A 24267-nucleotide genomic window follows, 5' to 3' on the forward strand; every position below is an offset into this window, starting at 1 on the left:
ACTTCATTCGTTTTGACCTGCAATTATCCTGATAAATATTATATATTTTTCTAAACACTGTGTGGTGTATTTTTGTGGTGCTATATTGTGGTATTGTATGATTTATTGCACAAATACTAAACACATTGCCTTCTAAGTTAAGCTTGACTGCTCGTGCCAAGCTACCAGAGGGTGGGCACAGGCTAATTTTGGATTGTGTGTGACTTACCCCGACTAGAGTGAGGGTTCTTGCTTGGACAGAGGGTAACCTGACTTCCAACCAAAAAAAACATCTCTAACAGTGCTGGTCAGGTATGTAAGCCCTACTATCCAGAGCTTTCACTTTAATGGTCCCCAGGGGAACCAAAACACATTGTTTAGTCCCAAATACCTTCTGCACAAATACAGTCCAAGTTTTGAACTTAGAACAAAACAAGATCCTTATACATTGATGATGCATAGACAAGCAGGTGAAGCTTGAAGTCCTTTTATTAGTATATTGTGTTAATCATCAACAGTCGACATGTGTTTTGTCACCCATGTGACTTTTTCAAGGCTAATGGTCGTATCCGAATGACCAAAAAGTAAACTCTCAAGAAAGGTCAGCTTCTGAATTCCAAAGGTGCATACGTCCAGGCAAAAGTGCCCAAGTCCAATGTTCAAGAGCCCATCACAACGTTCCGTAGTAAGCATATCATATGTATCCTGGATCCGGAGTGTTCAGAAGTTCTGCGGGTGGGGCGATGTACCCCCCATGCCCAGTCTGGTAATAGTAAGGATCCAAGCTAAATAACTGTTCCCAGTGTGGACCGTAATAAGGCCACAATTTTAAATCTCCTTCGTAGAAGGGAAGCATGGAGTAAGTCACAACTTTTGACTGTCTACGCATCCTCACTGCATAAGGATCTTGATTCGTTCTAAATAAGTTCAAAACTTAGACTGTTATTTGTGCGGAGGGTGTTTGGGACCAAACAGCTGCTTTGGTGCCAAGAGCTATGGGCACTTCAGTGTTGGTCCGCTGTCACGTCTGGTTGAGAGACCCTAGTTTTTCCCAGGGCGTCCAGAACAGCCTGATGGACTTGCCGTTTGATGGGTCCTGCCTCTTTGAAACCAACGCAGATTCTGCACTAGAACGGTTTAAAGACAGGAATGCTACAGTCCATACACTAGCTTTTATTCACAGCATAAACATTACAGGTAGTTTAAGAAAGTATGAGGCTTCAGCACGGAGGTTTCATTTCCAGGGCCAACCTTAATTCAGCGCAGCAGCAAGCAAACCCCCTTTACAAATGCTACAGAGGGCATGCTAAAGGAAGACAGCGAGCCCTGACATTGTTTCTCCCCTCTTCCTCCTCCTCAGCCAATACACAAAAAGCACCTTTAGTTTTCCTTTTGTGGAGCACAGTTTACCGTGGGAGGAAGTGTATCTTGTTTTCCATTGACAGAGAACCATAACATTGGACCTTTGGGTATTACAAATTGTGGAAAGAGGGTATACCCTATCTTCCTTGCCGATTCTAGATCCTGAAGGCTTGACTGGAATCCTTGGTTGAGTGGAGAGTGGTAAGTTGCACTTAGCAATGTCTCAACAATCACAGAGTTCTGCCCTTAAGTTAGCCATTTAGAATGGTTCAAAATCCTTATAAAAAACGATATACCTAAAGTTGAATCCACAAAGTATCTTGTTTCACCCCAATTACTAGCATCATGGGTGTAGCTCTCTTTAACAATGTGCAATATGTTTATTCAGATTGTGTGGCGTTCTCCATGAATCATCCCTTGCATTTGCTTAGTCCCATGCTTTCTATGAATGTATGTTGCTGTTCTAAAAAAAAAAACGGGTCCACAACTCCATCCATTTGCACATGAAGGTATAGTGCTTGTAAGTGATATTTTCATCTATTCACATCATACCCATATTTATGTATATGTTGCTAATGTGTGTTCATCTCCACTATAGGTATTGAAATAGATAGGTGTAACTCATTTATCTGATAGAGACATCTATTTGCAAATTCCTTATCTTTGAATTTCCTCCAGGCGTCAGTCTGAATCCGGAGATTTTTCTCAAACCGTACCCCTGCGTGTCGTTCGGTGGTGTCGATCGGCTCGGCGTCCGTCATCGGTGTTGTACGTGTAAGATACGATGTAGCGGTTCCTATATATGTGCCACTCCAGCTTGCTGATGTCCGTCCTTTCCGTGCCAACCAGTCACTGATCCAAAAAAGATCTACCCTAGTCATTTTGTGACTGGTCTTTTTCGACTTTTTGTCAAAGCTTTTTGAGTAAATCTACTCCTGGGTTATTGGGGGGTGTCTTTGCGGAAGCCCTGTGGTTTCTCAGGTGATGTCCATCACAGATCCGCACCTCATGTGCCTTTAGATTCTGGAGCATGACCACGACTTAAAGTTGTGCTCTGAGTGCCAGGCCATGATTTCGAATGTTTTGAGGGAGCGGTCCCTAAAGCTATTGGCGGCCCGGCACCTTACTCCACATAAGTCAGTCGAGAGGAAGAGGTCGAGATCGGTCGCGGAGTTCCCCCTATTCATCGTCCCACTCTAAGTCCTCTGGACAATTGGGTAAGTCGAAACATAAGAAGAAATCAAAGAAAGCAAAATGTTCTTCGACTTCACCTCAGCCAACGAGACGCAGGAGTGTCGTCGATCTAGGCCTTCCTCTGCGGAGCCAGCTCCACTCTTCCCTGATTTTCCAGGAGCCAGAGCGATCCCTACCCAACTTAGAGTTCTGTGCGGCCATTCGCCTCATTTTTGCCCAGTCCGAAATCACTGGAGTGCCTTTGGGCCCCACAGTCAGAAGGGGCCCCTTTGGGTTCTGCGCTGGTGGCTTAAGCCTCGGCTCCAAGGGGCACCCATGGATGCATTCCTGGATCCAGACCAGCATCGGTCATACCACCTTGACCTTCCCCGACCCCAAAGCCGATGCTCCTGGAACCACCCACACCACCGGGTGGCGTCATCCCCATACTCATTGCAGACTCCCAAACAGAGCCAAATGTGAGTTGTGCAACGCTGATTCTAGCGCCAGTAGGTGCTGTGCCTCCTATGTCAGATCATGAGCCCTTTTCCTATGGGCTAGGTTATGGTGAGTAATGGGAGGGGTCGTTGGAGTCTTTGGAATACCAGCTCCAAGACCCTATAGACTGGCGTATAGACTTGGGTGAAGCCAGTGGCCTGGATACCTCCCCAGATACTGGCCTGTTTTCTCCCCCTACTCTGTGGCTACAGAAGAGGGAGCTTCCTATTCTATGTTGGTGCGAGGAGCAGCTGAGGACCTGGAACTTGAGTTACCTTCGGTGACAATCAGGACTACCCTTCTGACAGAGGTGCTTCATCCTTCAAACCCCTGTTCACCTTTAATGAAGCCCTTACAGATATCCTACTGGTTACCTGGTCCAAACCCAGCACAGGGCCTCCTGTGAACAGGACAAATGGCCACTGTCATTGCCCTGCTCAAGGTGACCCAAGTTTCCTTCCACAACACCCCAACCCGGAGAGCTTCATCATCCAATCCTCTACCTCCTGTGGCGCGTTCCCTTCTGCACCCCAAGATAGGGAATCCAAGAGGCTGGACACATTTGGGAAGATGTTTTCTTCCACCATCCTGGCATTGCGGTCTATGAACACTGCATGCCTTTTGGGTTGCTATTCCCCCACGCTGTGGGATATGGTAGCGCCAGTGCTGCCACAGGTCAAAGGATGTCTGGGCTGTACTTTCCTAAGCAATTGGTGATGGGACAGATGCAGCAAAGTTCACTATCCAATATGGACTGGACACAACAGACTCACTGGGTAGACATCGCCAGTGGCCCTGCGGCGCTACGCCTGGTTTAGAGCGTTTGGCTTTTTGGGGGATGTCCAAGCCAATATTATGGACATGCCCTTTAATGGCACCGTCCCTTCAGAGAGAAAGCAGACTCAGCATTCGAGCACTTCAAGGATTCTCGTGCTATGGTCATGTCCTAAGGCTTTGCGGCGACCCATCGTTCCCCCTTAGTCTGCTTTTCGCCTCTTTTGTGGCTACAGCAGGGATGCCAAGAAAACTCTGTTCCCATCAGGCCCCAATGCAGTGCATGCTGCATAGCCTTTGCATGGCCGGGGACGTGGGATCCACTGCCCTTGTGGATCAGGAAGCCAGTGGTCTGGCCAGTCCACCAACCCCCTCTGCAGCTGCCCCCAAACCTTCCTAGTCTGTCTCTTCCCCACCAGAGAGCAGTCAAAGGCAGGATTCCCCTTCACCTGCTCCATTGGCAATCCATCATGTCAGACAGGTGGGTTTTGCAGATAGTATGAAGGGGCTACTCCCTCCCCTTCAAGACTGCCCTTTCATACATGCCACCATACTACAACTGGATGACGGAGGTTTGGCACTTCTCCAAGAGGAAGTTGCGGTTCTCTTGGCCAAGGGAGCAGTAGAGAGTGTTCCTGTGTAAGAAGTAGGTTGTGGTTGCTATTCCTGCTACTTTCTGGTACCCAAAAATGGCCAGGGTCTCCACCTTATACTAGACCTTCAGTCCCTCAATCTCTTCCTCAGGGAGGAGAAGTTCAAAATGCTTATTCTGGCTCAGGTTTTATCTGCTCTAGACCCAGGAGACTAGATGGTAGCACTGGACTTGCAGGACGCTTATTTCCATGTTCCCGTCATGCCTGCCCATAGACGTTACTTGCAGTTCATGGTAGGCCACAAGCAATTTTAGTTTACCGTTCTCCACTATGGCCATAAAAGCGCCCCTCAGGTGTTCGCCAGGGTGATGGCAGTGGTCGCAGTTCATCTGCATAGATCAGTCTTTCCCTCTCTCGACGACTGTTTGTTAAAGGCGGCCTCACCCCAGGCTGTCGTCTCCCACCTACAGGCAATGACAGACCTACTGCATTCGCTGGGGTTCACTATAAATGTCCTGGACTCACACCTGACTTCCTCTCAGATGCTCCCTTACATCGGTGCTGTTCTGGATACAGTGCAGTTTCGAGCTTATCCTCCCAAGCAGTGAGTCCAGGATATTCAGGCTATGATACCAATGTTTCTGATGGATACAACTACCTGTGGATTCCTCACCTTCCGAATTCACCCTTGTGCCAGCATCCAACGGAAAATCTCCACGTCAATGAGGACGTCACAGTTGCATGGCTCCACATGACTCCGTCTGACGTCACCGTGCCAATAAGAGGTCCTCGCCGGTGTGCTGACGTCAGTTCCCTTTTTTCCGTGCCTTCGACACGAACGGTTTTCTCCTAGCTCTCGCTTCTGTTGGAGGTTTCATTTTGTTGCTATCAGAATTGTTAGTTACAATGTCTCCCCCTAGGAAGCCCGGTTTCAAGCAATGCAGATAGTGCGGGGGTCGCATGTCGGTAACTGACCCTCATGACGATTGTCTTTGGTGCCTTAGCAAGGAGTGTGTGTCTTGCCAGAGCATGAATCCAAAGGCGTTAAAGGAAAGGGAGGCCAAACTCTTTTTGGCTAAGGCGAAGAAGGGCCGTAGGAACCATCGTAGATCCTCTTGCCATGCTTCTTCGAAGAAGCATACGAAATGGCACTGTCATGACTCCCGGCGTCGTTCGGATCGGGATCGCTGTCGTCTGTCTTTGAGGTTGTGGCACCTCCAGACAGTCCTCAATTTTCACCTGCTGCTCAGGAGTCCGATGTTCAGCAAGCACAGGTGCATCAGAGAGACCAGCGGTATCCTGACTTCCCCGCTCCAGGAGCGGATCCGGCGGCATTTTTGAATGCCATGTTCTCAATATTCAATGTGATGGCCCCTGCTGGTGCACCGGCTGGTCCCATGTGTCCATTGGCATTTTCGTTGGGCTCCCCTGCTCTGTACAAGGTGGTGCTGTTTATGCCATTCTATCCGGCTGAGGGTACCAGACCGGCGCCGATGACATCACCTCGAGGCCCTGTGGGACCTGAAGTTACAGGGGGCACAGCATCAAGAGTATCTCTCCGACATGGTCCAGATCTTGGAGGGAACTGCACGAGATCTGGAGTGGTGACTAACAAACCGCAGTTGGGTCAGAGGCAGATCCTGCCCCCTTTCCCAACCAGATCTGACAGTAGTGACATATGTGTCACACCTCGGATGGGGCAGCCATCTGGGAGAGGCAGAGATCACAGAGGCATCTGGTCTCCGGTGAAGGGGAAGGTAGTGCAGGTGTTCACGGAAAACACCACCGCCATGTGGTACTGCAACAAGTAGGACAGGGTGGGGTTGTGAACGTTTGACAGAAAGCTCTGCACCTCTGGACCTGGCTGGAACACCAAGGCATTTTCTTGGTTGATCAACATGCAGTGGGCTCTCGGAATGCCAGGGCAGACATACTCAGCTGACAATGCTTGGTCCACCATGAATGGCATCTACATCCAGAGGTGGCGCAAGGTCTCTTTCAGCAGTGGGGAGAGCCTTGGTTAGATCTTTTCACCTCTGCAGAGAACACTCAATGCCAGCGGTATTGCGCACTAGAGTTTCCAAGGTGCAATCGCTCAGTGACGCTTTTCATCTCAAGTGGAACTCAGGTCTCCTGTACACCTTTTCGTCCATACCACTCCTGCCCAGAATTCTCAAGAAGATCAAGAACAACCGGGTCCAAGTAATCCTTGTGGCTTCGGAATGGGCATGAAGAGTCTTGTATCCTGAGCTACTGAGCATGGCCATCAATGCTCCGATCAGACTGCCCATTCAGGAGGATCTTCTGTCGCAGCAGTGGAGGGGGGGTCTCCACCCAAATCTGCCCAGACTCTTCCTTCATGCCTGGAGATTGATTGGCAGCAGTTGACAGCTTTTGACCTTCTGCCTGTGACGGGTTGATTGGCGATCACCCGCACTCTTCCAGGTCCTGTACTGACTCTGCCCCTGGGGACCGTTGCGTGACCCGCCTCCCGTCCTGTGATTGGTGGGACCCTCAGGACTGGCGGGCCGCCGCCAGGTTAAATTTGCCTCCAACAGCACTGGCGGGTATCGATGGTGTGGAGGAAGAGGACGGACGATCACAAGAGGAGGAAAGAATCGGGCTACCAGAGGTCACCAAAGAGGAAGAAGGGCGGCGCTTCGAGACCTGGACCCAGCAACTGCCGAATGCAACTCAGAGAAACCAGCCGGAGACGTCTGACAGGTCCCGCGGGAGCAGGCAGCCGGGAGGACAAAACGCTAATGCCCGCCACGCTTCTGGAGAAGCGTGGCGAACCCAGGTACGTGGGATTACATACCTGAGTGGGGAAAAGAGAGAGAAAGAGAACGCGAGTGAGAGAGATGTATGAAAGGGGTAGGGGGGGAGAAGAAAAGGTGGGGAGGAACGAGGGAATAAAAAGGGAGGGGGGAACAGAGCACCGACACCCTCTCGCATCGAGCACACTGAAGCACTTTTGTATTTAGACTAAGGCACTTGCAAGGCACTGCACCTAAGAAACTATATAAGGCACAACGGACGAAGGGAAAAGACATTAACGCACTGAAAAGGCCAGAAGAGCGGTTTCAGAACAAAAGATAGGCAGCAAACAAAAGAGAGACAGTGATATAGCTGTTGTAAAACGTGGAATAAAACAGGCAGAGACTAGAAAGAGAAAGGAAAGATAAAAACCCCAAAAGTGATCCCTCCACTTACCCTATGTCCTCTGTTCTCTTCACATGTACCTCACGGGACACCTGTACGCCAAGGAAACAAAAGAGAGAGAAGAGTGAGAGCGACCACAACAAGAAATCACCCGCCATCCAAAAGAGAAAACCTTTAAAACTTACCCGCACCATACCTCACCGAATATCCTCTTGTTCTAATAAAACACTGGTACACCTGACCAACGCGTTCGAGTATTCCTTCCACACGGGAACCGATCACAAGTGGTACTCAGAAGTGGGATAGGATAGTATCCCCACCATGGAAGAAAAGGCAACCATGGCCGATGTAATCGCACAATTAGCTGAAGGACAACGCCACCTACAGTTAATATGGGAGCAACAAATGAAAGAGGCAAAAGAAGAGCGGGAGGCATTACAAACTGCTCTTAAGAGTCAGGCCACAATTACGGCCAATAATCAGCTGGTGCATGAGACCGCATTGGGGAAGCTGACAGACACTATCGCCCATACTAAACTACACCCTAATGTACCGAGCAGTGTGTTGCAGCGGTATCAGGAGCAGGAAGATCCTGACTCATTCTTCACAAACTTTGAGAGGGTAGCTAGCACAGCTAATTGGCCCGAGGATAAATGGGGCCAGTACATCGCCCCACTTCTCACTGGTCACCTGCAGTCTGCCTATCAAGCAATTAATCCGAGTGGGACTCTTCCCTATAGAGACATCAAGAAAGCCATTCTAGAAAGAGTGGGCCTCGACAGTGAAAGCTACCGGACCAGATTCAGACAAATGAAATGGCAGCATCAGGAGAACCCTCGCATTTTATACTACCGCGTGCAACACGCAGCTGGCAGGTGGTTACATCCCTCTGAAAAATCCAGGGAAGAAATGTTTGATATTATAGTCCTAGAGCAATACCTGGACGCATTACCTTCTACTACTCGCAATTGGGTACGGCAACATCCCGGTCTCACTAATGAAACGGCTATGGATCTAGCCTGTGCTTATCATAGGAGTCTGGACTTCAGCGCTACCGTAAGAAAAGCTCCTCCCCCTCCAATCCAACCAGGTGTATCTAGAACTGTCCCCCATTGACCTGTGGCGAGCCATGGAACTGACCGCCCTCAACCTATGGGCCCAGTCGGTTCCGGATACCCTGGCACAGGCCCGCAATGTTACAACTGCTCTGAATGGGGCCACATAGCCAGGTATTGCCCTCAAAGAAAAGACGCAGAAGAACCCATGGAGATCGGCCTGACTAAAGGGAGAGTATTTTGGACGGGAGGGGGAAAACCCAAATATACCCTCCCTATCCTTGTCAATGGTATAGAAAGAATAGCGTTAATTGATTCGGGCTGCAGCCAGAGTGTTATCAGAGGGAGTCTGGTATTACCAGGTCAGGAAGATCCAGAAACTCAAGTACTCATCGCCTGTGTACACGGTGATCGACGATACTACCCCCTTGCCACGGTCTGGTTGAAATGGAGTGAACAACCTGAGGAATTACAGGTCGGGGTACTCTCTAAGTTAGAGGAAGACATTATACTAGGGACTGACTATGAGGGATTTCCTTCTTTATTAGAGAAGGCTGGACAGGAGCATGTGTTTAGAGACTGGTGGAAGGAGGCACCCAGTGGGGTGGTTATAGAGGACCTAAAACCCGTGCGAGCTAATCTCAGTAGGAGACAAAAAGGGAGCAACGGCGTTCTTATGGGCAGATTAACACCTCCCCGGAGAAACTTAAAAATGTGGGAACAGTTTGTACGATCACTGGGGATTTCCTAAGGAGTCAGAATGAAGACCCCACATTGAAGCATGCATGGCAACAGGCAACCGTTGGGGCAGTACAAGGGGTAGGTCCCAGATTCCTGATCCAAAATAATCTATTGTATAGGAAACCCAACAACTCAAGAGGGAATGTCCTGCAGTTAGTGGTTCCCCGTAGCCATCGCTAACAGGTATTACAGCTAGCACATGGGGATCATGGGGAAGGCCATTTAGGAAGAGAGCAAACAGAGGAAGCTGTACTGAAACGATTCTATTGGCCGGGTGTTTATGGAGAGGTTCGTAGGCATTGCTCCGAGTGTACAAAATGCCAGCTATACAATCCCTCTAATACAAGACCTGTTCCCTTACAACCACTTCCAGTCATAGATATTCCCTTTACCAGAGTTGGAATGGATATTATTGGTCCTCTCACCCCTTCTACCCGAGGTAGACAATATGTCTTAGTATTAGTGGATTATGCCACGAGATATCCAGAAGCTATGCCCTCCCCAGTATACATACGAAAGCAGTTGCCCAGGCAATGATAGAGTTCTTTTCGGAGGTAGGATTCCCGAATTAAATATTAACGGATCAGGGGTCTCCTTTTATGTCCAGACTAATGACTGAGGTTTGTCGATCACTAGGGGTGAAACAAATCCGTACTTCTGTATACCACCCCCAAACAGACGGACTAGTGGAAAGATACAACAAAACCATTAAGTCTCTCTTACGGAAAAGTATATCTGAGGCGGGTAAGGTTTGGGAAAATAAACTTCCTCTGGTCCCATATGCTATCCGGACCCATATGCAATCCTCTTTAGGTCATAGCCCTTTTGAAATGTTGTTCGGCCGACAACCTTGTACGTTGCTAGATATGTTAGCGGAACAATGGGAAGACACTGAAGAAGAGGTCAAAGATTTGTTAACTTATACCCGAGAATTGCGAGAAAATCTCAATACAGTATGGGAAGAAGCCCACACTGCCTTGCGTGCTGCCCAGCAGAAGCAAAAGCAGTCGTATGACACTCACAGTGCTGTTAGAACATTGGCAGTCGGTGATAAAGCACTGGTCTTACTCCCCAGCACTGATAATAAATTATTGGCCCGATGGCAAGGTCCCTTTGAAGTAACTGCCCAAATAAACCCCACCACATATAAGTTATCCATGTCCCAAAATGGCGGAAGAGAACAGATATATCATATCAACCTTCTTAAGAAATGGATAGAACCCACTGATGGACAAACCATCCATTATGTCACTGCCGAGGTAAATGAGGACATTCTGTATCCCATCCTTACACCCCACAATGTATCTATTCCAGGAAAGCCCTGGATCAATCCTAATCTGACGCGGCAATACCTTAACCAGCTACAGCACGTGGTGACCCAAAATCAAGACGTATTTACCAAATATCCGGGAAGAACCTCCTTAATACAACATCCCATTCGCCTTAAAGAAAATACAGTATCTCGACAGAGACCGTACAGCATCCCTGAAGCCAAACAGAAACTTATAGAGAAGGAAGTCCAGGCCATGTTAGCAGCCGGTATTATAGAGCCATCAGCCAGCCCCTGGTGCTCGCCAGTCGTGTTAGTTCCTAAACCCGACGGCAGCACCTGATTTTGTGTTGATTATAGGGGGGTCAATAACTTAACATACTTTGATGCATATCCTATGCCTAGAATTGACGAGCTGGTTGAAAGGTTGGGTCAAGCCAAATATCTAACCACACTGGACCTCACAAAAGGATATTGGCAAATACCCTTGAGAGAAGAGGATAAAAAAAAAAACTGCCTTTGCCACCCCTTCAGGCTTATACCAATTCACTGTCTTGCCGTTTGGGTTACACGGGGCCCCTGCCACTTTCCAAAGGCTCATGGATGACATTTTACGACAATACAGGCAGTATGCATCTGCCTATCTGGATGACATTGTTATCTATAGCAAAACATGGGCTGAACATATGTCCCACCTTGAGTCCGTTCTAAGTGTCCTTAGAAAAGCTCAGTTAACCGCCAATCCAGAGAAATGTAGGCTGGGGCAAACTAGTATTAAATATCTGGGTTACGTTGTAGGAGGGGGTAAAATAAGACCCCAAGTAGAGAAACTAGACGCTATTTCCCAGATGTCCTATCTGAAAAAAGAAAAAATATATTAGGGCGTTTTTGGGGCTTGTTGGCTATTACAGACGTTTTATTCCCCATTTTCCAACAATCGCCGAACCCCTTTCTAACTTGTTGCGAAAGACATGTCCCAATACTCTTAGACCTCCTTCGGATACCGAGTTGGGTAGTTTTGACAAACTCAAGACCGCTCTTATCCCTGCACCAGTCCTCTGTTGTCCGGATTTTGATAAACCTTTTGTGCTCTTAACTGATGCCTCGGAGGTGGGCCTTGGGGCTGTGCTAATGCAACCTCAGGATGATGAGTCTCTCCACCCCCTTCTGTACATCAGCCGGAAACTTCTCCCGCGTGAACGGCACTATCCGGCTATAGAAAAGGAGTGCTTGGCCATTAAATGGGCTATTGAATCTCTTCAATATTGTCTGTCTGGCCAAACATTTACCCTGGTCACAGACCATGCCCCTCTCACCTGGCTCGCCCATCATAAGGACACTAATTCCCGGGTGCTGCGCTGGTTCCTTTCCTTACAGCCTTTTTCGTTTCAGATCCGGCATCTCCCAGGTAGACAAATGGTGACGGCTGATTTTCTGTCCCGGTATCCTGCAGCTCCGTGTCTCGACAGTCCACTCTCTAGGGGGAGTGTTTGTGACGGGTTGATTGGCGATCACCCGCACACTTCCAGGTCCTGTACTGACTCGGCCCCTGGGGACCGTTGCCTGACCCGCCTCCCGTCCCGTGATTGGTGGGACCCTCAGGACTGGCGGCCCGCCGCCAGGTTAAATTTGCCTCCGACAGCACTGGCGGGTATCGATGGTGTGGAGGAAGCGGACGGACGATCACAAGAGGAGGAAAGAATCGGGCTACCAGAGGTCACCAAAGAGGAAGAAGGGCGGCGCTTTGAGACCCAGACCCAGCAACTGCCGAATGCAACTCGGAGAAACCAGCCGGGGACGTCTGACAGGTCCTGCGGGAGCAGGCAGCCGGGAGGACAAAACGCTAATGCCCGCCACGCTTCTGGAGAAGCGTGGCGAACCCAGGTGCGTGGGATTACATACCTGAGTGGGGAAAAGAGAGAGAAAGAGAGCGAGAGTGAGAGAGATGTATGAAAGGGGTAGGGGGGGAGAAGAAAAGGTGGGGAGGAACGAGGGAATAAAGGGAGGGGGGAACAGAGCACCGACACCCTCTCACATCGAGCACACTGAAGCACTTTTGTATTTAGACTAAGGCACTTGAAAGGCACTGCACCTAAGAAACTATAGAAGGCACAACGGACGAAGGGAAAAGACATTAACGCACTGAAAAGGACAGAAGAGCGGTTTCAGAACAAAAGATAGGCAGCAAACAAAAGAGAGACAGTGATATCATAGCCGTTGTAAAACGTGGAATAAAACAGGCAGAGGCTAGAAAGAGAAAGGAAAGATAAAAAACCCAAAAGTGATCCCTCCACTTACCCTATGTCCTCTGTTCTCTTCACATGTACCTCCCGGGACACCTGTACGCCAAGGAAACAAAAGAGAGAGAAGAGTGAGAGCGACCACAACAAGAATCACCCGCCACCCAAAGGAGAAAACCTTTAAAACTTACCTGCACCATACCTCACCGAAGATCCTCTTGTTCTAATAAAACACTGGTACACCTGACCAACGCATTCGAGTATTCCTTCCACACGGGAACCGATCACACTGCCCAAAGTCCATAATGTAATCTTGGCAGCCAGGCATCCCTCCAACAAAATGGTAAACGCCTGTTGTCGGAAGACATTTGTGGCATGGTGCACAGACAAGTCTGTTGACCCCCTTTCTGCCCCTCTTTGTGAAGTCTTATTGTTTATCCTTTCTCTGGCCCAGCAGGACTCTGCTACAGAACTCTTAAAGGTTATCAGTGCCATTTCTGCTTTTTTTGCGGTTGCCTAATCAACCTTCTTTAAGGCTCCTATTGTAAACAGGTTCCTTAACGGCCTTACTCATATGTTTCCTCCATCTCCATTCATTATGCTTCAGTGGGATTTGAATGTAATGTTGACATTCCTCATGCGTGCTCCTTTCGAGCCTCTCCACAACTGTCCGCTCAGGCTGCTCACTTTGAGTACAGCTTTTCTTGTAGCCATTACGTCTGCCTGCAGGGTGAGAGGGCTGCAGGCATTGTCATCTAAGGCACCCTACCTTTCCATCTATCCTGACAAAGTGGTGCTTCGCACTAGGGCCTCCTTTGTGCCAAAAGTGGTTACGCCCTTCCATATAGGCCAGTCCATCACCTTACCTACTTTTTACGCCCAGTCACATCCTTCTAAGACAGAGAAGAGACTCAACTGCCTGGATCCAAAAAGGGCGTTGGCATTCTACCTTGATCGTACCAAAGAGTTCAGGGTGGATGATCAACTCTTTGTTGGTGATGTGGGTACGATGAAAGGTCGGGCAGTGCAGAAAAGAACCATTTCCACTTGGGTCATACTCTGCATTAAAATGCGCTACACACTGGCTAAGTAGCAACCCCCTGAGGGTTTGTATTCTCATTCCACCAGAGCTAAAGCTGCGACCATTGCTTTAGCACGCAGCGTTCCAGTCCTTGGCGTCTGTCACGCGACAACATAGGCATCTCTGCACACGTTTACCAAACACTACTGCCTGGACAGTCAGGTCCGTAGAGACGAGCTCTTTGCTTGTTCGGTCCTGCAGGACTTTCTAGTATGATTTTAGTTTGCAGACCCACCTCTGGGGATTGTATCGCCTGAGTGCCGATTCTAAGGTAAGGAATTTGCAACTAGATGTCTCTATCAGATGGGCAAGTTGCTTACCTTCAGTACCTTCTTATCTGGTAGAGACAATATCTAGTTGGAGATTCCTTATGGACCCACCCATCCCCCCCTCTGTACGAACTGATTTCTAAGGACAGGGACTTCCTTTCAGTGCCGTAGTTTTGACGCACCGGTGGTCAGTGTTCTTCATGGCCCTACGCTTCTGGCGTGAGAAGTCATGAAAAGCAACTGATGTCAGCGTGCCAGTGTGGTGCTTATATAAGACCCATGACATGATTTACAGCACAGTGCTAATCGACGCCACCTAACAGTATGGAGGATTGATGCTCGAAAAAAAATATCCAGATCCAGACTGATGCCTGGGGAAAATTTTAAGGTAAGGTATATGCAAATGAGTATTGTCTCTACCAGGTAAGGCATTTAAGTAAGTTGCCCTTTAACAACTATTGCCTATGCTGTCAACAGATGAATACAACTACCAAGATGCCCTGTTTTTGTATCTGCAAAACAATAGTGTGATATTATGTTGCTCTACCTTCCTTCACTTCAATATGTGCGCACATCTCTAAATCTTGCGCATTTGACAGTTACCATGTCATGCTATGTATGAACATGCCAGTTGTGTTCATCAAGCATGTTGATACTTTCTCCTAGCTACATTGAATTGATGTTAATGCTCACATATTTCATAGTCTGTTACTGTGTTATGTGGAATGCTGAATATAAGTAATATCTACACACAATTTACTTTTCACTGTCCATATGATGACCATTGCCAGTTTTTCTATTAATTTGAACTACAGTTTGTCTCTTGTTATTTTAGCCTGCAAGGCCTTGGAATGGTTTAGTACTCTAACGTACTCACCACTGTGTTGGGTTGAATGTCTGGTACATGTAATATACACTTCAGAAAGAACCTTTTGCATTTCGGGACATCTCTACAACATCATCACTGGATTTTGCATCTGTGTAAATCAGCCTGCATGTGTAAATCAATGAAAATCACACAAAGGTCTAATTGTTCTAACAGTTTGATTTTACTTTTTTTTGGTTGACTCATTTGTAGCTAAAGACATGCTACAAACCAGATTTCAAACTCCCTATCTGCATTCTTCTCAGATCCATCACCCCCGGCCAATGGACCACTGTTTGCTTTTCAAGACACCGCCTCCAGACCAGGATTGAGCCTTCAATGAAGACTCCACTCCTGCAAGTTTGGGTGATCAGGAGCAGCTTGGTCTCTCTATGCAGACAGCTCCAGTGAGTCACACTCTGCCCACACCTATACCTCCCACCCCAGCAGCAACCATAGTTGCACTCTGCCCACACCTACACCTCCAACCGCAGCTGCAACCATATCTCAGCCTATGGATACTTCCACTTCCTGTGCACAGAGGAACTTCACACCAATCTTGTGCTCCCCAGCCTTGACTACTTTTGAGACAACACCAATACCGCCTCCAGTTGTGCCAGGACCCAGTGGGATGGGGCAGGTTGCCTCCAGGACACAGGGTAGTGGAGGTCATGGGAGGCAATCTGTGGGTCAGCAACGTGATGTCACTGGCATCATTGTCAGCCAGACCACCAATGACTGAGTCTTGAAAGCAGTACAAGAGTCCCAAAACATGATGGGCCAGGTCGTAACTGAGCTCCGGGAGATAAAGGAGGTGCAGAGGGAGCTCATGTCGGAAATCTGCAATCATAGTGACAAAATGAGCTCCCTGACTGGGGTGCTTTTTGAGGTCTATCACCACGCGCTAGGCTTTTCCCATATCATCTGCCCCTGTCTGTGGTCCTTCTACATCTGGACCATGTACTCCAATGCTAACTACAGACAGGGAGGCCCAGCCACATGACGAGCCTGCTCCTCCCACCCGAGTCCCTACACCTGTGCCCCCTACCTCCCCAGAGGGGACAGTTATCCGGACAACCAGGAGAGGATGGCAAGACCTCCACCCTCACCTCCAAGTGATGCAGAGCCTAATGTCAACCAGTGTGTGTCTAGCATTCACTCAGTGGACTATTTCAGGGACACCTATACCTTTTTTGAGGAAAAGTTGTATTTTGTATATTGGACTCCCTACTACTATACTTTCATCCACCATGATAGACTATTTATTTTTGTTTTGTTAATTGTTTGATTGTTCGAAACACTTTTCAGTTCCTTTGTGTTATGTAAATAAATGATAATTACACAAACTCCAAGATTGTTGTTGCATTTATTGTGACATTTCATTTTTAATGTCTGTCTTCCACCATCATTTTGTCAAATCAATTGAACAATTAGTTGCAAAGGAAACAGAGCGGTTATGTGTTACCCACTTCATTCATAAAAAACAAATCAAAATCCTAATGTAGAAAAAATCTGAGCTGAGTTGCACAAACCATGGATAACCCCAATAGTCTGTGCCATTTAGAGGTGGACACTCCATGACCTTGACACCATGGAAGAAAGCAAATATTACATTGGATCAAATTAAATAAGCAAACTATTATTGATGTATGACCTCGGCTGAAGCCAGACGTCCTGCCCTCATAATAGGAATCCTACATCAGTAACACCAATAGTCTACATCATGGCAGCAACACAGTTTGAGGCCACATGACCATTACAGGATAGTGTGGAGTATCTGGTGCAATGTCCCAACCACCATTCAGTTGTGTGGTTAAAAAAACATTATTTCAGCTGTGAGGAGACACATCAACAGCTTCCTACACTGAACACAAATTGATGATTTAGCCAATATGAAGGAAGACTGGTATGCCATGGCTTGACATACACATGTGGTTTGAGCAAGTTAAGTAGCACATATTGCTTTGATGGCAACATCCCACAGACAAAATGTCTGATACAATCTCAAGAACTTACATTCAATCACAATGCAAGTTGTCTCTACAAGATCTGCCCATCCCAGGTGGGTGTCTGACCCAGGATCAAAACATGTTCACTTTGTACTTTCCAACAGCAACATATCACTGCAAATGTAACAACTATGAAATGTCCGAATGAAGATGACATGCTGAAAGAACAGCAAGGGAAAATTATTGATTTTGCATGTACAATTTGACTCAAATTATGTTAGTAGGACACATATACTTAACACAAGTAAATATGATCTACGGACAGTAGTCAAGTAGGGAAACTGATCCACAAACATCCTTGTCTTGGACTTTCCTGAACAGGCCATTCTTGCCAAATTACCACCACAGACTGATATGTCCACTATGTCACAAGTTTTTCTGACAGTGGAGATTACAATATGTAATGGTGCACTTACACTGTGGTGAAGAAGTGATCAGTAACATTTTCACGTAAGTCAATTCCTTCTTCACCACTGTAATCATGATTAGGCATTTCAGCATCCTTACCCGGTGGCTCTTCACAGTCTCCATCCTCTGTGATGATTAGGATGTTCCGTTGCAGGGCTATGTTGTGCAACATGCAGCAGGCAACCATTAGTTGGCGTATCTCAGGTGAGTAGAGGAAGGCTCCACTGGTCTTGTCCAGGGACCTGAACCTGGTCTTGAGGAGCCCAAAAGGCCACTCCCCTGGCCTCCGTGTTCTTCCATGGGACTCATTGAAGCGGACTTCCCCTGGCATTATTGGATTCCTTAGCTGTTTGCTAACAACCATGGTGTGTTATGATACACTGAGTCTCCTACATGGAAGCAATATATCAAAGGTTAATATGATAGCAAGCCATTGTACCTTCTTAAACTAAGGTTCAAGTGAATGATCCACAAGTCATATTGTACTTACCAACAAGCCAGGTCCTCTCAGGTTTAAGTTGTGACATTTTCAGGGGCATGGTGCTGTTCCATAGTACAAAGATATCATGTGTTGACCCAGGAAACATGCACACACACTTGAGATGTACAAATACGCTAAGAAGACAACTTACACATTGATGGAATGGAAGTCCTTCTGATTGCAGTAGACCTCTGCTGTGGTGTGTGGTGGCAATATGCATGACATCTATTGCTCCAACCACATGGGTTAGGCCACTCAAAGCATAAAAATCTCCCTTCACAGTGGCCAAATCCTGTTGTTGTGGGAAGTGGGTGTAGCTGTTGAGGAAAGGACTTCTTGTAGCACACCACTTAAAGTTGGTTGTCACATGCCTCCAGATACTGCCAGTGTATTTAAAGGGCCAGTGGCCACAAAATGCCATGGGTTTCACTGTTGGTGTTACTGCTGTCGCATTCCTATTGTGAGGCTGGAGATCAGGCTCCAGCTAGTGACAAAATCCAGGATAGTTTGCCTACTTAACTGAAACATCTTAATAACATCCATATCCTCCAGGGTGGCAAGGTCTGAAAATGGCCTCATGACCTGAGGCCATCGTCTTCTACCCTAGGCTGGGGTTCAAATGTCTGCATTTATGGAAAAGAGAATATCAGCTTAAATGGTCATACCATACTTTGATAATCAACACACATCTTATGTCTTGGTAACATTAGGAATCTAATTGTGTCATATATGTACACAAAAAGTTATTACATTATTTTTACTTTAAAAAATCATCTTTATGCGTCATTTTTTAATTATGTGCAACTAATACATTTGTAATATTTGACCATAATTAAAAAAATAAATGCCGTCAACAGAGGTAGTACTTCCCCTGTTGCACTATCGATGTAAAACACAGTCATGGTTCACTTTTTAAGTGCATGTGTCATATCTGGCCAAAAACAGTGTCATTCGTATTTGAAATTTGTATAGACAGTAGCTTCCATTTTGAGTGCTGGTGATGCACTAACAATTTGAAAATACACAGCTTCACACTCTAATATGGCAGGTGCCTGACCTTGTAGTCAGTAAATGGGCTAGCTGACGGCTGTCATGGAAGTTGAGAGCTTAGTAGGTGGAACACTCCTCAACGGACCTTGCCATAGGTTTACGTGTGATGGCAGTGCAACAAAGCCAATGGCTGTGTCCGTCTCCATCACGGATCGTGTCCATCGTATACTTATATGCGTCATATTGAAATAATGCTGACTTGCCTCCTAACCCTGCAGCCAAAAGGACCACCTCGTTTTTTGCTACTGTTCCCGACCTCTGGGTACCAAGATGCTGGGCAAAGCAGGTGACAGAACCCCTGCCTTCTCCCCTGAGGAGCTGGAGCCCCTCACCAGGGAGATCCTGTCCCTGTACAGCCAGCTGTATGGGACCCTAGAAGAACAGATACATGTTTGAGTAGGAAGTGTTTGCCAAAGTAACTTGTTGCATCTTTGTTCACAGGCTGTTTGGTCCCTTTTGTTCATGACTGAAATGTTGTGATTGGAGGGTGGTAAACCAAATGATTTAGCTGGATAACAGGGTATTGTTTGAGGATTTTAGAAATGTCTGTGCATTGAAATAAAAAGTCACTTGTAACAATTAGCTATGTTTTCGGTGCATGTTGCACAATTCCAGGTTTAATCAGACAAAATGCAGGCCCCTTACTTCAAATGGCTAGTAGGGTCTATACCACTGGTTTAAGTGAAAACATACAGCCCAGGTCGAAATGGTAGAAATCTAAATCCCAAGTAGAATCTTCAAAGTTAAGGAGCTGTCTAGTGCTGTTCTTTCAAGTGAATGTACGGGCCATATTTGGGAATTGGAGTATAATTTTTGTTTTAAACATGTCTTGGAGCAGCATATGGGGAAAGGTATTTCCTGTGCTGCCAGTCTAAATGACACAGGCTCTCAGTCATCCATACAAGTATGCCCCATCACTACACACATCACTCAAAACCATGCTCTCACTGACACATGGCCACCCTCCCATACTGCCCTTAGTCACTGCATGTGGTGCAAACCATTGTATCTGACTCTTAAAAGGTTAGGCTTGACATAACTGTAGCTGTGTGTGTGGTTATGTACAAGTAATGTACAGGTTGTTTAGCCTTTAGTAGCTTACATAGAGTTGGACTAATCTGGAGTGGGGCTCACTACATGACAAGTTTCCTATCCCTGGCTTAGATGGTGTTTGTGTCCTGTATTTGTAACATTAAGAAAATAAATGTTTTCACAGTTCACAGCAAATGAGTGGTTTTTAGGAATTTTGAAATGTTTGTAGATACTCTGTACTGACTGTCTTGGGAATGCTTGTGAGAGCTGCTACTATTTTGTGTGTGACTGCACTGCAAACAACCAAACTCATCCGGCGCTGTACCAGGAAGTCAGCGGAAGTCCAGCTCGGCCAGGCCTCCCAACTAGGCAAGCATGTACTCCGCAGCTTGATCCTTGTGGTGGCCTGCCCGTAGCTTGATGGGTAGATAAGGGCCCAACAGCAGCACCAAGGGGGTGAGTTATTGTATGTAGTTAATATTGTAGTTTATCCTTTTTTATGTACAGTAATGTTGTTTGGCATCAACATGACGGATGACACATCCAGTGCAGACGATTTCTGAAGGTGTATGTTTTTCAGATGGAGTCTGATGCTGTGTTCGACATGTATTTTTGTGCTAAGGTTTGTCACTAGATTCCTCATCACAAGCCAAGTACTGTTTAGAGCAGACAAATGTCAGCATGTGAAAAAAGGGGCACCTGCATTGTCAAGTTATGAGAGACACCTTCACCAGAAATGCCCAATTTGAGGATTGTGCCAGGTGTGATGCTCCAACACAGATGTGAGTAGGTAATGTAGGAACTGTTACTGGTGACATGGCATAGTAAGCACTTGTGAGACAGTTGCTGTTTCAGACCTTACGTTGAAAATATCCTGAGAATCTGCACCAAAAAAACTAGAAACATTTGTACAATGGCATCATTCCGTATCTGAAATCTTTTTGAGAAATGTTTGCAAAAATCAGGTCATTTCATGTAGACAGTAGCAGGTTGTCATGAAGCCTCAGTCCCTCCCAAATGTGCACGTGAGCCAGTCTGCGTCAACCAGCATGAATGTTCATGCCAGAATGTATTGATTGAACCAAACAGGATTGTGTCCACATTGGTGACAGTGTTACACGTACCCCAAATTACATTTAGGTGTCCTTAGTTAAGTCCAGATAGGAAAGCACTGATGGAGAACAAAGTGAGTCTTGAAATGACAATTGCAGATAGAAGGTTCCATCACGTAGATATTGGAGTATCCCATCTTGAAGAGTCAACATCTGGCCCAAAACATGTCTCTTTTAGTTATTTTGAAAAGTTTGTGCTCTGTACTGAAGTGGTTTAGGAATATATCCAGGCCTATGTATTTACTAATGCTATCAAAGCCATTTGTCATGCAGAGGAATAAAAGTGAATAAGAGACAAAAGGCATACACGGTATGGGAGCTGTCATGGGAAATTTCTAGACTGTGAGCAAATGGTTTATGGAATACTTCCCTACAAACATGAGATACTGATGATCAAGAAGCTTCGTTTGAGTACCTTGAAGCTAGTTTAATATGTAGACTTGACAAATGTTTTGTGAGGAAAGTTTATGTTTAAATATATTTACCCATATATTCTCAAACTGTTGTATATGTCTTTACACCATCATCTGGGCAAGTTGGAGTCGGTTGATCTTTTATGGACTTTAGCTGTAGGCCAGACCACACTATTCAATGCCAACCGGGGGCTTGCTGGCCAGAATACCCAGATGTTATCTTACCTATATGGCATTCACAGAGCCCTGTCTGGCCTACATCGGTCATTTCAGGGTCTGGCCTTCTCATTGACCTCAGCCTCCCACCTGCCCCAACTACCACCCCTTCCCCATCCCAAATCCCTCTTCCAAGCCCTATCCAGAGCATACACACACCTTTACATGAACCCATTCCAACAAAGACATGGCAAGAAACACAGACACACATACATGCAGTCACCACACACCCTACCACCACAACAACCACAAGCATACCCATTCACCACCAGCACACCCGCAGACACTACTCCACCACAACACAAGCACCCACACAGACACCACCGGCACACCAGCAGACACTACCCCACTACAGACATGCACCTGCACATTCACAGGCACCACAACCCACACAACATCTCCACAGCAGACACATTCACATATACACATACTGTACACAAACGCCCACACCCAGACACCCAGTAATACCCCAAATACACTAGACCTTTAGACACCCACACCATTGAGACAAATACACAACAGACACTGCAACTCCCTCTACCACTCAAGCCCAAATCCCTCCTGAACACCCTACCTGTTTCCCCAAGGAAGACCTTATGTTTGCCCTACTCTGACCCCTTCCCCATCCCAGACCACCCCTCGCAAACAAATGTCAACTCCACCCAAATGTCTAGACACCATTTCCACATCCCAACCCACCCCTTCCACATCCCAACCCACCCAAGTCCAAAACCACTGCTTCGAAATCCAAAACCATGCCTCCCAAACGCAAAGACCCTATCCCCTGAGTAACACCATTGAGGTGCCTGCTCTGTGCCTCATAGATACCACTTCCAGAGGAGTTTTATTTTGGCAGTGACATTAAGAGGCAAGTATTGGGCATGCAACCCAGTCTCTGTTGTCAAATATCTTTAATGTATAATTTGAGAGAGTTATCTCATTAATATAAAGAAAATTTACTTTCAGCATATGTAGCAAAGTGCCACTGTTGGCTTGGTTACCCCCCACCACTTTTTGCCTAGTGTTGATACCAACTTTGATTTAACGTGTGCTGGGATTCTGCTAACCAGGCCCCAGCACCAGTGTTCTTTCCCAAAATATGTACCTTTGTTTCCACAATTGGCACAACCCTGGCACAACCCTGGCACACATTTAAGTCCCTTGTAAGAGGTACCCATGATACCAAGGGCCCTGTGGCCAGGGAAGGTTCTCAAGGGTTGCAGCATGTATAATGCCACCCTGGGGGACCCCTCATCAAGCACATGTACACCGCCTATGCAACCTGTGTGTGCTGGTGGGGAAAAAAAAATCAACGTCGACATGGCACTCCTCTCAGGATGCCATGCCTACAAACCACTGTCTGTGGCATAGGTACGTCACCCCTCTAGCTTGCCTGACAACACTAAGGCAGGGTGCACTATACCAAAGGTGAGGGAATAGCTGCATGAACAATATGCCCCTACAGTGTCTAGGTCCATTCTTAGACATTGTAAGTGCAGTGTAGCCTTATTGAGTATATGGTCTGTGATTTTGTCATTACGAGCTCCACAGTTCCATAATGGCTTCACTGAATACTGGTAAGTTTGATGTCAAACTTCTCAGCACAATAAACCCCCACTGATGCCAGTGTGGGATTTATTGACAAATGCATACAGAGGGCATCTTAGAGATGCCCCCTGTATGTTAGCCAAACTGCTAGTGTAGGACTGACCAGCCTGTGCCAGCCTGCCACTTTCAAACAAGTTTCTGACCACATGGGGTGAGCGCCTTTGTGCTCTCGGTGGTCAGATCTAAAGCCTGTCCTGGGTGAAGGTGCTTTACATCCCCCCTACAGGGACTGTAACAGCTGGCTGTGAGCATCAAAGGCTCAAGCCTTGGGTTACAGTGCCCCAGGGCCACTGGACAAAGCCCTACTTTTGACGGCAAGTCTGGTGGAAAAATTAGGGAAAACAAGGAGGAATGACCACTCCAGCCAGGATCACCCCTATGGTGTCCAGAGCTGAGGTGATCCCCTCCCTGCAGAATCCTCCATCTTTGTTTGGAGGACAGGAACCAATAAGATTAGGTTTGTGCCCCCCTCCCCAAAGGGAGTGGGCACAAGGAGGGTGTAGCCACTCACAGGGACAGCAGCCATTGGCTACTGCCTTCTGGCCCTTAAATCGCCCCTAAACCTAGGATTTAAGGGCCTCCCTGAACCCAGCTCACTAGATTCCTGGTGACCTACAGGAAGAAGGACTGCTTAGCTGAAAGACCCCCAGGAGAGAATAAGGAAGACGACAACTGCTTTGGCCCCATCCCTACCAGCCTGTCTCTTGCTTCAAAGACCCTGCAAAAGAACAGCGATGCATCCAGCAGGACCAGTGACCTCGGTGAAGCTCCAAGGGCTACCCTGCACCCAAAAGGACCAAGAGCTCTTGAGGACAGCAACCCTGTCTAAGAAAAACCATCTATCAAGGACTCCCCCCTCACTCCGGATGCGCGAGT

This window comes from Pleurodeles waltl, chromosome 12 (assembly GCF_031143425.1).
Source record: "Pleurodeles waltl isolate 20211129_DDA chromosome 12, aPleWal1.hap1.20221129, whole genome shotgun sequence".
Classification (NCBI taxonomy): Eukaryota; Metazoa; Chordata; class Amphibia; order Caudata; family Salamandridae; genus Pleurodeles; species Pleurodeles waltl.